The 15,520-nt window shown below is 36.7% G+C and overlaps 1 long non-coding RNA gene across 1 annotated transcript in view; it reads left to right on the top strand.

Moving 5' to 3' along the window:
- Positions 1–258: 258 nt before the first annotated feature.
- The window catches only part of LOC129773224 (uncharacterized), a 29,899-nt gene continuing 14,637 nt past the window's right edge, over positions 259–15,520 (top strand). The window contains exons 1-2 of the long non-coding RNA XR_008742668.1: positions 259–331; positions 388–399. This is a non-coding gene — a long non-coding RNA (uncharacterized LOC129773224). The remainder of the gene's footprint in view (positions 332–387; positions 400–15,520) is intronic.

Below are 15,520 nucleotides of genomic sequence, written 5' to 3'. Positions count from 1 at the left end.
CTGAACAATGTACTGATTGATTGATTGATTCTTTGTTTTTAAGAGGCTTTAAACTTTGCAGTCCATTCGCCTCTAAATGTACTGAACATTGCGTGCCCTATTTATACGGTACACGCTACAGTAAATTCTATTGTTGGATTTTTGCTCGGGTATTCTAGAATATTCGCTATAAACAATGTGGCTTTGTTTTATAGCAGGTTCGTTTCCATGTGTTCCTATCCTATGGCAATGCGATTGTCATTGTTTTCAATCTGCAATGTTATTGTTTATATTTTGTTTTGTGCTGAAGTGAGTTGTGAACGATGAGTCCCGAAGGTTCTGGACAGAACAGGTAAGCGCTTTTTGTTATTTATTTAGCCCAATATAACAATATTTATATTGTTGCAGGTTATTGTAAAGGTAAGTGGCAAAAAGTATTATTTTATATTCAATGCCCTTTCTGAACCCTTTCCCTGGTGCGGATCCAGGATGTGTTTCAAGTGTTTTTTAGTGTTAAGGTGAAGGTGGAAGCTAGCCACAAATGGCTGCCACAATGTCTCTCATTTCTTTCATGCTCTGAAAGTTAAATTTTCATTTTTCAATTTTCGGCAATGGTTTTGTTTGTTTTGGTGAAAGCATCGTTATTTTTTCGACACTGAATCCAGACAACATCATTGAAACACCTATAAAAACCACTCAATAAAATGTTATTCCTGATAGCGTTTCATGTCATGAAAATCAATAGAATAAAATTGTGTTGGTATCAATACAATTATTATTTTTAACGTTTAATGGGTCTATAATGTAAGTTTAGGCAACTTTAACAAATTGTAAGCAAATTGTATTGCAGAGCTCGGAACACTGCCACGGTTGCCTATGCTTTCAAAAACAGTAAACGGTAAAGTATTACATTCAATCAAAATGCCTCGGCCAACGAAGAGAAGGGTTAAGACACTCCAACGTGAATATGTGAAAACAATACGATCAACGCAGGAAAATATTAAGGAATTATCAACAACGAGTTACTATGCGGAAAAACTTGTTAATACCAATTCGCCCCAATTTGCATGTGTTATAAATTTGCTCATGTTACACTCGCGTATAATCAGAATTTTACTTCATATGCAAATGCACCTTCTACATATATTTATATTTTCAATTGTTCATCGGAACATATCGCTCATACATTTTATTTGAGTATTAAATTGTTATTTTTTTCAAATGTATTCAAAGACTCGTGTCAATGAAGCGCCACGCAGTCTGATAAGTGATTTGATCTATTTACGTGTGCTTTGCTCTTCTCTCACAAGCACTATTACCCCATTTTTACACGTGGTTTTACCTATACTACTACAATGGCTAACTTCCACCTTCACTTTAAGTTTTAATGTTTTGGTGTTAAGTGTTTGACAACATTTATAAACAAAGTAATATGAAGAAACTAATGTGTCTTCCTCTCTTGCTATCACATATCCGATTGTTCGGACCAGGCCGGGTCGTAAGAGTGCCATTTTTGTGCAAGGGTAGAGCACGAGTTGCAAATGTTTCTCTTCTCTTCAGAGCCCTTTACATGTCGTCTGGTGTTGATTGCTTCTATAGTTTTGCATCACACGCACACATTGTTTTTATTTTAATGCGTTGCCAAGGGTAGATTGAGAAGGTTAAGAAATGTGGAATCATGGTAATGGTGGAACAATATTTAAATGCCTGTGACCGACTGTATGTCAACTGCGGAAAAGACCGCCACGATGGCGTTCGCAATGAATACTCAGTACAATCCACACGTTGGCATAAGAGAATTAATTGTGACATATGCCCAGCTTGTGTATTGCTCTGGCGTTCTCGGGACAACAATGAATTATCAATCAACCACACCACATCCCGTTTCAGGGTCATTAAAACTTCATATATTTTCATAAAATTTCAATACATTCCGAATTTTAATGTGATAAACAAGAATATTTTTATAGTCCTTTCATTTTTATTTTTATTTTTTTTAAATTATTTGATTTGGAGAATACACTACACTATGAACAACATAAATTCGAAAAGGTCGCCGCCACAAAATGGTCGACTATGTATTTTTTTCAATCCCCTCAATTTTGGTATCAATTGAAATGATTTGACTAATAGAATACAGTACAGGTCGGACTCGATTATATACAGACTCGATTATATGTGATTCGATTATATACAATTTCGGACTCGATTGGCTTAATTCATGAAGAAATGTAACCTTTTAACGTTAAGGTGAAGTTTAAGTGGCTATTACATGTACAGTGGGGGTAAAAATCGCGATTTTTAAAGATTTTCCTTGAATTTTCACCAGGAATTGTTTATATCGATATTGCAGCCAAATTAAGATAGAAGTTGTGCGTCAAAGAACAAATTGTGGAGCGGTTAAAGAACTTCATTTTAATTGATAGAAACAATCTAGTTTAATATAAACTTTTAGGATAAAATTAATAATAACACATTAAAAATTATTAACTTTTAAGTTCCAAAATGTTATTAAAATTCACTAATTTTGTTGTTCCACTACTATATCCTGTACTAAATTTTCTCATCTTTCAAATGAAAGCACCAGTTTGAAGCAACAAAGTCCGAAACAAAAAAAAAAGTTCTGTAACTCTGTCATTATTGAAATTCGAACATATGCGTAGGAGGATTTTTAACGTCTTTCAGGAAGGGTGCCAAATCAGAAAATAGGTCACGTTTTTTTTAAATAAAGTTAACGTTAATAACTATTTTCACTGTGAACAAATTCTCATGATTTGCATACCAATCCAATCGGAAATTTTCTAAGATTTGTTTTATATGCTATATATTACAATTCGCTAATCTCTAAACTGTTTAAATTTAGGAAAACTGGAATAACTTCCTTTTTTTCCCATACATTTGTTCTGCCGATTTGTGTGCCAACTCTACTCGTATTTCGAATGCTTATAACTCGAACATTTCTTAACAGATCGGAAAGATGTTTGCATCAATTGATAGGAACTTATTTCTACGCGTCTATCACAATTAGTGAAATATTATTTTTTATTAGATGAACAATTGAATGACTGTAAAATGTCATGCGATATTTAATCGCCCTAACTGCCAAGGGTTGATTGGCCCGATTTACGGTTTCCCCAACACCGAGCTGTGTTTCCCTAACACGGACTTCAAAATCAATGTGCCTGGGAAAGCCCGCTTTGTCAAGACATGCAAGTCGGGGGTATTTTTTTCCACTGAGCTGTGTTTCCCTACCACGAACTTCAAAATTAATGCGTCTGGGGGAATCCACTTTGCAAATACATGCAAGTACTTTTTTACTCGCTTGTCGTTGTGCAGACCGGAATATGTTTCCCTAAAACGTACTTTTAAACTGAGAAGCCTGGGAAAATCGTCATTTCAGATACTAGAAGTGAATGAACTTTCGCGGTTCGAGAACTACGTAAACATGAGATGTGGAATAATTTCAGAAGGAAATGTAAAATAAAATGATCCTAGGCATCATATCAAACGTAAAAGGACGTTCATCAAATTTACTTGTAACGAAGAACATAATCTATTACAAAAATTGCGATGCATTCTAAAATAATATTCGAAGTGGTAAACAAGTAGATTGCATAATATAATTGCGTAGCTCTACGTCGAAAATATGCGGTCGTGTCCTGAATACAACCGCTTACAATTTTTTTTCATCAAATATGATCGTCTATCACCTCCTGAGAGAGAATCTTGATACATTAATTTTGTTGATGCGAGAAAGGTGTTTTCTGACTTTAAGGGGATGAATCAAAAATCAAATTCCTTTTTTATTTCCAAAAAACGAAAAATACATGCAAAAAAAAACAAATAAAGAAGAAAATTGTTTTGACTCGATTATCCGGAGTGGAAAAAAATATACTAATACTAAATATAAATACTGTATTAGAAATTGCGAATGGCTTATTTATACTTATTCATGCATACTATTTCATGAAAACCTGACGTGTTTTCTGATTTGGCACCCTCACAGAAAGAATGAAGTAGTCTTGACGTAGGGTTAGTTGTTTCAGGTGAAACACAGGAGGCTAAATTTCTTAAAACTCTAGATTTTTTTATGATACTGCATTGGAGTACATTCGGAAGGAATTTGGAAGGCTAGTGTAGGAGAAGCATAAGAGTTTTATATTCCTGAATTGTCAGTGATTCAAAATAGCATTAGTAAAAAACACTTCTTATTCATATAGATTACGGGAATTACAATTAATTTTACAGTTTCAAAAACTGTTCGAAAAATTGTTTCTAAAAAAAGACTACATAGCAGTTGGTTCTGCTAACTCAATTGTTCGTTCTAAGTGACGTAATCCAACAGGAGAACAGAATCGTTGAGCACGTATTCCCTCACCTTACTACGTTTGCTGAGCTCCTGTCTGAACAGTGTCTTGTCGACGAACTACTAGAATATGCAACATTTGCATTAAAATCTATACATTGTTTTATTCTTCTAGCTTATAGCGCGAACGATGTGATCCGGAAGTACAGATCTTTCGATTTGAAAGCAGCAACCAATCTGTGTCATTATTACAACAATAAGAGCCTCTCAAGGTTCGGATCTGGAATTTATTGCACTCGAAGAGAATTCGGTAAAGTCATTCAATTGTGAAAAGTTCCTCAACACACACACAAATACTATCCCGCTCCATGTGCTATCACTTGTAACCTGGATCCATCTATCAGCAGTTGGTCCTCGTTAGCGCAGGCTCTCGCATCACTCCGTGTACAGGCATCACGGCAATTTATTATTCAGCTATTTTTATTATGGCTCTTCGACACGGCCGAATGCTGCCGCCGTTCGTTTGAGCCCGAGCATCCTAATGGTGGTCTGCCATCAACAGACAGCTCTCGAAGCCGCCGGATATTGATAGACGGCATCTTCCGTCACTTCCCATTCATTCCCGCGCACGGTCTTTATGTCTCCGGCATCGTATAGACCACGGTCGGTTGGTTGCTCTTCTGCTTCACGTGATTATGTGACTATGATGGAATGTTTTGTTCGCAGGAAACGCTTCAAAAAAAAAAAGCGAACCCCCTTCCAGAGTTTTGCCACGGGAAAAAAAGTTTTACGACTGGCATTAGGAGTGCTCAACGGGTGGGACGTGGGGGATGAAAACCTCAAACTCGGAGCAAATCGTGTTGATGATAGAAATTAATTTCAATTCTACAGTCAAGAACGCTCAGAATGTTGACATCTTGGGTAAAAAAAAATGACGGAAGGCACATCCCTAGCCTCGAAATGAGCCACCACTGGCTAGCGTTGAGCTGACAGGATGAGCTGGAAAATTCCTTTGATTGAAAAATGCCATTCATCGTGCGACTCAAGGCGAGAGTCTTCTAAAGCCAGTAAAAGTAACCTGTGGCATCATTGCTCATCATTTCTTTCATATTTTACGATCCTCGGACGGCGAGCATGATGAATGCGAGTGGCCTTATAACTTAATCCAAATTGCATGTGCTGTTGGTTTTGTATCTGAACTGAAGGTATATTTAGGACAATTATCTTCTTTTGTTCTCGCATTGAGGACCAGCAACACTAATCATTTAACACGAATGATTATATCATTATTCAGTGTAAAAACAAGTATCACAAGAAAAGCACAAAATATGTTTTCCATTTTCCCAACAATGCCCATTGATGGCGTGTATTTTTTCGATATAATCCCTCCCAAAGTACTTTCTGGGAAATGGTCTCGTCCTTCCAACTGTAGGATGTACCATCATTCGCGGACAGCGAGAAAATGGAAGTAAAAAAATCACGTTGCCTTGCGAGGGAAAATAATTGGATGTGTCAAGCAGCTTTCACCTCTGTTTTGATTTGCGTTATGTCGGACGACATGCCGTGTCAATCCAGCAGAGGATTCAATACAATCTTATCTGTTCATCTCCCAAAGATTGCCTTTTCCGGCGAACCCAACCAGATTGTGACTTCAACATCATTCGCAAAACTCGCGATTGGCCGGACGGAATGTTTGCGTTTTACAGTTTACGGTGCACACTCGTGGAATTCCCTTCAATTTAAATGATGGATATTTTTTGGGGTGGAGGGAAGTGTTCTCAAGCTTAGTTTCTGGTTCCTGAATCTGAGAGCATCTGTCAGCGACACGTTGAAATTTGAAGCGGCACTGTAAAAGCTTTCCTGGTTTTGAGGATGGCGAGCGGCGAGAGATTGTTCTACATTCCATCCGATGGTAGGAAGGATACTGGGGAAATAGGGAACACGATAGATGATATGTAAATATTTACTTCCAATACAGAAATTTCATTACTTCCGGGGTACCATTGGTTCGGCATGGTTTTTATCAAGCTGCTGATATGGAACGATATGGAGAAGGACCGATAAAAGACTTTCAAAACCACCGATTGTAGCCAAATGTTAGCTAGTGAACAATGTGTCGGAAAGCTTGGCACATCCTTGATTTCCTTTACCTTTTCGTGTATGTTCAGGGGAATACCTTTGTTTTTTTTAGGAGAAGCGTTAGAGATAGAGATTGTTTTCCAACGGATCTGCGAAGTTTGATCGAATGCCCAACAGGTGCAAAATCGTTTAGTTATGTAATGGTAATGATGATCGGCTTTCTGAGATTTCAGCTTATCTTATCTTATCTTATATTTTTGTTTTAGAGAGGCTTTAAACCTTGCAGTTCATTCGCCTGCTGCTGATTAAGAATTTGACGTTGAAAGTTTCTAATATTTAGCGTTCTGCAATTAACGCAGCGAAGTGTTATAATTACAGTGGCAATGGAGTTATTTTTGTGTTTCTGCGTGTAGGAAAATTGAGTTGCTTCTAGTTTAATTGTTGAATGATTTGTTCATCATTAAAAATTAATTTTAATCAAGTATGTATTGTGCCCAAATATGCATGGTTGACGTAAGCACCAACATGACCAAAATCCGCTTTGTAACTGATACACATTCTTTACCATATGATACATAAGCTAAACATAAGAACAAGGTATGTTTGTTCGTAAACATTTGAGAGTTATTGAAAAACCCATTCTGACGTAACAGTCATTTGTACGCATTAATGACGTCGCACCATTGGTATGCGCCTGGTCGTGGTGCCGATAGATTGTGTTGCCGAAATTACCAACGTCAGATCGCATAAATTGACGCTTTTTTCACAGTTTTTCACAGTCATGATTATTCTGTTGAAAACAAGAAAACGCGTTTACCGGTTACAACTATACATCTTTGGGCAGGGAAGGTATGAATCGAAATGCATGTCACTTTCGAATAAAGGGTGGCCTTCCCTTTTATTATTTCCAATGAAATCATCGCTTAAAGTTCGACGCTTTGGTTTCCTCTAAGTTTAAGGGTTATAAGCTTCCATCTTGCCGATCCTGACGGGGGTTTGAAACAATGATTAGAATTTCACGATAAATTTTTTATGCTAATGCACTCGAATCCAAACCGGGTATATGTAAATTTCAGGGGCAGAGCAACTCGTAGAATCAATCGGATTCAACAATTGGTGTCCTTGAGTATTACTTTAGAACATCTATTGTGCACAAATATCGCTGGACGAAACTCTGGAATCCACTATGGATCAATTGCTCTACACACGCCGCCCGAGTTTCCTCGAATATGGGTGTTAACCGCTGTTGTGAGAATTATAGATCGCTACGGAAAGGAACGTCTTGCGCGAGAATTTTCAGACAGCGCGTCCAAGCCAAATGTTTTACAAAAGTACTCAACACCAAAAAATTATGTAATAAAAAAAATAAAAGAATAAATATGAAAAAATATGGCGCTTTTTGTCTCAAAACCGTGTAATCTATAAAAACAAATACATTCAATTAATAAAACAATATTTTTTTTTTTTTGCAATTACAATATTTTTTCAAAAAGACTAAAGCTAATTGGCTAATTGGTAATTCGAATGCGAATCTGATTGATGTTATTTTTGAGAGCCCCTCACGGCTATTTAATGGGGACGGTGGTCGAGGTTGGATGGATGGATGCCCACATCTTCAATGAGTATATTGTTAAAATCTTCCAAACATTCCTCGTAGAACAAGGCATACATATTTGGTTCCCATTTTTTATTTTTTGACCCTCGAAAATCTCCCAAAAAATGAATACATGAAATTAGAAAAATCGAAAAAATGTTTTTGATGCCAAATGGCTTCAAAATACAAAAACAAAGTCGAGATCTGGTGTTATTCCGAATAAAATTTTTGCTCGAAAATCGACCTTCTTGGGCTTAGCCTGAGTGGCCAAAAATCAAAACTTTGAGTGCTTTGAGGCACCCCTAAATCATGTCCGATTGAGCTGAAATTTATAAATAGTATTGTGTTGGAAAATATTATTAAAATATTATACGATTTCTGTTAATACGCTTTTTTGTGACACCGTATAAGGGGCTGTCCATATACCACGTGGACAGAAAAAGCACAATTTTAGACACCCCCCCTCCCCCTCCATGGACAAGCGTGGACTTTATCTCTACCCCTCCCCCTGTTGTCCACGTGGACAGTTCAATTTCATTTTAAATTTGTTCCAATTTTCTTTTCTATGGCTGAACATTTATAGAAATGTTAGCTTTATAAATAGTAACGGTTTGTCCTCAATTTGTTTCCCAACATTTCCCGTAACGTTATTTGTATAGCTGTTTAGTTTCTTCCAAATCCCATTGACGTAGTTATTACGTTATATTACGTTTTTTATTCTTTATTTTTTGAGACTTTAGCCTATCCTCTTCTATTCTGCTAAACTGGTTCGTCTCAGCAAAAACGACCTAATAAGTGCCACAAGGTGTGTTTACTTGATACATACAGATACGGATAAACAGTTTCAAATTTTTATATCACGAGAATTTCAACACATTTACACATTGAGCTCTTTTTTCTGGTCATTTGGTGAAGATGTCCGATTACCAAAAACCCAGGCCAATGCTGGTGATTCACGGAGGTAAGAAACAAGGATCATTGAATCACAATTTCTTATTAAAATTTTAGAATACCAGTTGGCATCTTTTGGAAAAACAAAGCAATGTAGCATTTTATAAAGGCTTATCTTCAAGGATGACCACAAATGCTTCCGCTGATCCCGTAAAAGTTCCGGAGGTTCTCGTATTTCAGGCAAACACAAAAGATGTGTTCGACCGAATAGCGGTTCTCACATAGATCGCAAAGAGGTGAAAGAATCTTCTGTTGAAGTTATGTGATATTTTACAGTGGCCGGTCTTAATCTGAGCAGGATTCGCTGCTCCCTCATCGCTTTCACGTCTTCGATCATGATTATGGAGCCTTTGATTTTTCGGACCACTCCAAGCCGCTTCAAATGTCAATTTTCGTGGTATTTCCGTGAGATAAATTCAACAAAGTTTGCTTCAGGCCCACTAAGCTCGCCTCAGTTGTTCCTGGTGGTATTTTTCACTCGGACCACCAGCATCATCCATTGGCCCCAAACAAAAGTTGTTTAGCTATCGGTGGGAGGTTGCATTGTGTCACTAATTGTAAGATTTCCTGTTAAGACAGTCAGGTGCGTCTCCTCACCTTCGCTGGTTTAGGCGAGAAAGCTTGCAGTTCTGGAAATTTTCACCGCGTCCGCGAAGATGTCAAACGGAGGTTCCCCTACTTCAGTGCATACCGAGACTGCTGGTATTGATGGTAGTAGGCCAAAGATAATCCGCAGTGAAGTTTATCTCTGGCCAGGTACGTCAGTTAGAGTTTTGGCCACCCGTTATCATTCGGTTATTACTCCGGTGAGGTTTGGTAATCGTTTAAAAAAAATAATCGGAACATTTTTCATCACCTCGTCGACATGGTGCTGGAAATTTAGGTTGCAGTTGATCACTACTCTCAGTATTCTTAAGGTTTTAAGGCGGGAGATATATCCTCGTTGTAAATTTTGACCACCATGTGGCCACTCTTCTGCCCCCAAAGTCGGAAACCTCTTTCGAAAGCTCATTGGCATTGGCATTGGCTGCGAGTTTTCGTTGCATTGATAAAGCGTGTTTCCCGGCAAATAGTGTAGAACCATACATTGCAATAAATATAATTATTTGTAAAGAGTCAGCTATTTCTTGAGTCGTGTACTAAGGATTATTCTTGATCTGCGTCTCGATTTGATTATCATCAAAAGTGACACAAACTTCCCGAACAACCCAATAGAAGTGTATTCCAGAAAATATCACATTTCAACGAAGATTGTCTTCGTTATTAGGTACACTTATCCAGGATCTGTGCACCATTGAAAAAAAAAAGTTTTCCGTGCTTCATGTTTGCAAAACTTGGGAGTTCTAAAAACTTTTAAAGAAGTAGTTTTTACATTAGTGGCGTTGTTTCCTCTAGGTGTTGGACCCTTGCCATGTGGATGGGTTCCCCCCTCGCAATCACTCGGAATGTAAATTTAATTTTGGAACCACATCGTTTTGTGAAAACGCCCAATCACACAACTTTACTTTATTTCATAATACAGGGAAACTTCGATACAACGTACCCTCGTTATAACGTACCCTCGATATAACGTCACTCGGTATAACGTACATTTTACCTCGATATAACGTACACATTATCGAAGGCAAAAAAATAATTTTTTTTTAATTTTTTTTTCTGAAAGAACAATAAATTATCTGTATTTTGATACTAAAGCTTGTGTTGTAACTTTAACCAATTCCGAAATACAACTGTTTTGTGATTCCGGATTCTAAATGAATCAAACTTCAATCAACAGAACGAAGGGAAACATCATGAGAAAAGTTGGTTTCGTTTTCTTATTGATTTTATTCATCAACCTTACTCAAACAGCAACACAATAAAGTAATATAAGATACGTTCCAGAGTTCTTTATTATGCTTCGATATAACGTACAATTCTATACAACGTACAATTTTGAAAGTAAAATGTACGTTATATAGAAGTTACCCTGTACAACTACAATTCACTAATTTATATTCAATATTACGATGAGTTCTTGGTACTTGGGTATAAAAATCGGTTTTGGGTTTTATAATAGGTTTGTCCTCCTATCCTTCGGAAATTGTAATGATCGGGGTTTTCTATTGGGTAATAGGTGCCTCCTTTAAAACTTTTTTGATGTTCTGTTCCTTTTAAAATCTATTTTCAATAGTTACAATGCTTTCTCTCGTATTTATTGTTTTCTATTTTCTATCCCTTTCCATTCCTGATTCTATTTACGTGTTTATGTATTGGTGAGTGAAGTTTAGAAACCAAATAATTCGACCTGTGCAGCAAATTTTGTTGTGCCCGGGGGGTTCCCAGAATTTAATTTTCTCTCTCTCTCAACAGGCGTCTTCATTTCCATCAATGGCTCTCTAAACTAAAGGAAAGTAAATCGAACACGCTCAGTTCATGTACGTTATTCTTAAATAGAATACACATTTACGGAAAAAAAGTTCAAAGATATGAAAAATATGGATGTTCGACTATCAGACAGTTCAACCCTTTGATTGATAAATATGGCTTTTCTTGGAAAGGCAGAATAGGTTTCACGTATTGTTGAATACAGAAGTGATTGTTTTTATAAATATTCATTTAATGTGTCCACGTGGACATTATCTGAACCCCCTCCCCCCTCACAGTGGACAAGCGTGGACATTCTCGTAACCCCTATCCCCCCTAAAGTTGTCCACGTGGTATATGGACAGCCCCTAATGGGTACTCTCATGACGAAACTTCACGAACACTTTCACGTACCGATGAAAGTGGCATTTTCAAACAAATTTTTTGTACAATTTAATCGATTAATCATCAAAATATTAGTGATAATCTTGGGATAACGTGTCAAAACTGCTAGAAGAAGTATATTGTTTATAATTTTGAACTAAGAGTATTTGCTTGCAAATTTCAAGTTTTAAATTTAAGTTTAAGTTGATGATATATCTTTTCCACACTTGGTACATTTACCCTACATTGTCAAACACCATGCGACTACATTGATGAAAACGCATAGCCTTTTATGTCATTGGCGTAGCCGTTCCAAAACACATTTGAGACGAAAATAAGTAATGCATGAATAACGGTTTATAGTTTTCCTTCGTATAATATTTCGTTTACAGTTTTATCTGGTAATGTACAGATTTTTTCGAACTCTCGGGTACAGATTACAGATTTTTGGCTTAAAGTACAGATAGGTTTCACAGATTTATTTCAATTTTATAACTTCTGGAGCTGGAATAAAGAAATTCGGTTTCATGATACTATGCCGTCTAGGTTTGGCAAGCGTATGTACATATAAGCATCGTCAAACGTACAGTACAACCTACATTACCCGCGAGATCTTGCTATTTTATTTTGGTCATGGCTTTCGTATTATCTGACCACTGGTGTGCATGACCTTCAAGAAGTATAGTTTAAAAATGTCTGTATTAATAAAACATTGTTTTTATGCCGAAATAATGTATGACTAGTCTGGAGACACAATGAAATATCGGTCGCGAAGAACGAATCCACATTCCAATCGAAAGTCCTTGCTGATGCTTGAAGCTGCTTTGATGAAGTTAAATCTAATTTCAAATCAAACGGTACCTTGATGGTACCGAGTCCTGGAGACTGACCAAAAAACTACAAGTCTTGAATATTTTAATTTTAAACTTCAACTTAATGATAAAGGATTGGAAGGATTTGGAAGAATTTAAAGAATATACAAAAACAGAAAAAATGAAAGCACATCTCATGAGGAGGTTTGTCAGTGGATTTTACGAAGTTCCTTCATCAAGTACCAAAAATAGCATCGAGAATACTAGGAACAAAGTGAACCCATTCATTAGATACTGATGAAAGCGAAATTGATGATGATAATAAAGAAGAGATTGGCCGAGAAGATCAGATGATCCTTGGTCTATTGGTTGACACTGTTTTGAGAGACGAACAACCTCCCCAGTGCTGAAGAAGGTGAGAACGAAGAAGATGATAAGCTAATTTTATTCAATTCATAAAATTCACATTTATCGAATAAAACCTCTTTCTTTACTAAGGTGTTTCTCTACTTAAGTAGTGCTCGTTACTAAGGTGTTTTCTAGCAAAAAAAAACTTTCTAACTATCATTCACAAAATATAAACAGAGTTGTTGTTTCAATACAAAGAGAGATTCTAGTTTCTGAAGACTTCCATAAAAGTTCAATTCCACGAAATTTGGGAACATCTATTCACCGAATAACTTTACTTTACCTTTCTCTAACAAAGAAGATGTTGTCTGAATATTATCAAAATAATATGTTAAAAGCGAGTGTTGATTAAGTTAATCATGTGTATTGTATATGAAAATCTGTTAAAGTCGACAGTATAACGACTGTCAGATAACATATGGTGTGAATCATTGGACGCCCGATTTGAATTTCAAATAACAGCGGCACATGATGTATGCAGCGATTGTACAATCAACTTCAAATATCCGCAAATAACCGATCGTTATAAATAAACATGATCATTTAGATCTCTGTAATTTACGGATTATGTAATACATTTAATAGCAATAATTCAACCAATTATTATATGATGAGCCTGCAATTTGTGTCGATAACCTTGTTTTCGATGTGTAATCGTATTAGCGATAAAATAAACGAGTTCTTACTGCAATGCATGCATCCACTATCATTTATTAGTAATTGACATCGAAACAGCTAGAGGGCATATTAATATATTAGGTCGAACATATAAACCTTATGCTGATTCCCGCCACCATCATCAATTCAATCCGAACCCATAGCAACAACTCCGAACCCGATTGCGCGCATTCATGCCAGCGCCTGTATGTTCTATCAGGATAATAAATCATGAGTAAAGCTGACGATGCAACAGACCGAGTTCATGAATAGGACACTCGACAAGTGCAAGGATATGCTCTAAGTATGACCATCACCCCAACCAAGATTTGAATCGAAGAAATTTATTGACTATGCAACAAAACTAACATTAACGCCATTGAAAGCGAGCTCAATCCTGGGACCATTCGGTAATAACACGCTTCAGTTCCGTTCCAATCAATCAATTCTCCATCATCACTTCCACATGATTACCAATGCACAGAATGTATTACATCCCACCCACCGATAGGGCGAACGCTGTTATTCCACTCGAAAGGGTACAAAAAGCATATTTTAAAATGCTATTGCGGGGAAGCCACAAGCATTACTGTGCTATCGAATATCAAATTGATTGTGTGCATTTTTTTCGACGCCTGATGGAAGCATACAATGTTAAATCAAACACTCAACAGAATCCCGTATTATTTTTACCAACGTACAGTTCATAGCTATCCGTATAATTTTTGAATGAATAGATTTTCTCCGGCGTCCTTCGGAGTAGGTTCTCTTTGTATTTCATGAGATGAAAAATTGCTACTACTATTATTTTTGCGTGATTAGAAAAGCAAACCTAAAACAATCTCCCAACGAGTTTATAGTTCAATGTAATCTATTCTCCGTTTTCGTCCTTCCAACAGAGAACCACAACCGTTTTCATAGTTATCACAGGGAAGACTAGGAAAAACAAAAAGCAACTTCCTGCGCTTCAGTTCCGTTGTGAAAAACTGTGGTATTTTTAGCACCCGGATCGAAACTTTCTCTTGCCAGCGCAGCTCGGTGTGGGTAAATTTACAGTGTCCACAAGTGTGCAACACCGGAAAATAATCCTGGCCATGATATGCGTTCAATTTCCAAATCACACTGCCGAAAAGTTTCGATTGTTCTACCGTCCATACCATTCGATGATCCGCCGCTGGTTTCGGAAGACCGCATCCATCACTTGCTTATCTTCTCTCAAGTTATGTGCTAAGGAAAGCTATATCTTAGCCGACCGGAAGGGGTTCCCGGTTTTGCCTCGTTGGAAACTTTTGCGGAATAAAGTTTCGCTGTCGGCGCGTGATTCGATTTTATTGAGGAAAACGCAAATCGACTGGAAGAGAATGTTCCCGTACGTATGAAGAGTTCTGTCCGAGACGCGTATCGGGAAATAAAATAGATCGAGAGAAAATTAACAACAGTTGGGAAATAATTTGAATCTTTGCGGGAGTTTTCGCAGCAATTTTAAAAGTCGTTCTGTGCGGGGTGGGGGGCTTGAAGAGGTTCTCAAGTTTTCAGCTATATATTGGTTGAGTGAAAATATCTCGAAACAGTTCCTGTTATGAGCCTGTTGAATATATCTCTGTCACATTTGTATTCAATTCAATGTGGATCGTTCTATTCGAGAATGAGTAAATCTTAAGCCTTATCGAAATTCCTTCATTATTGGACTAGGACTAGGATACGCATCATTAAACCAAATTTCTTATCAAGTTTTGGATAAAAAATATACTACATTATTCGAATGAGAATGATTATTCATTTTAACATGCGGACTTCGGATTCTTTGGAACCTACCAACACCAAGCTTTGAAAAGAGTGACTAACAAATATATATATATTTTTTTTTATTAATTCGTTTATTTTTACAGGCTCAGTTACTGAGGTTTAAAGGAGCCGAATTCTTAAATATAATTTAAAACTATATATATATATATATATATATATATATATATATATATATATATATATATATATATATATATA

This window comes from Toxorhynchites rutilus, chromosome 3 (genome assembly GCF_029784135.1).
Source record: "Toxorhynchites rutilus septentrionalis strain SRP chromosome 3, ASM2978413v1, whole genome shotgun sequence".
Lineage (NCBI taxonomy): Eukaryota > Metazoa > Arthropoda > Insecta > Diptera > Culicidae > Toxorhynchites > Toxorhynchites rutilus.
The sequence above is the reverse complement of the archived record's forward strand: the minus strand, read 5'-3'. Positions and strand labels throughout refer to the sequence as shown.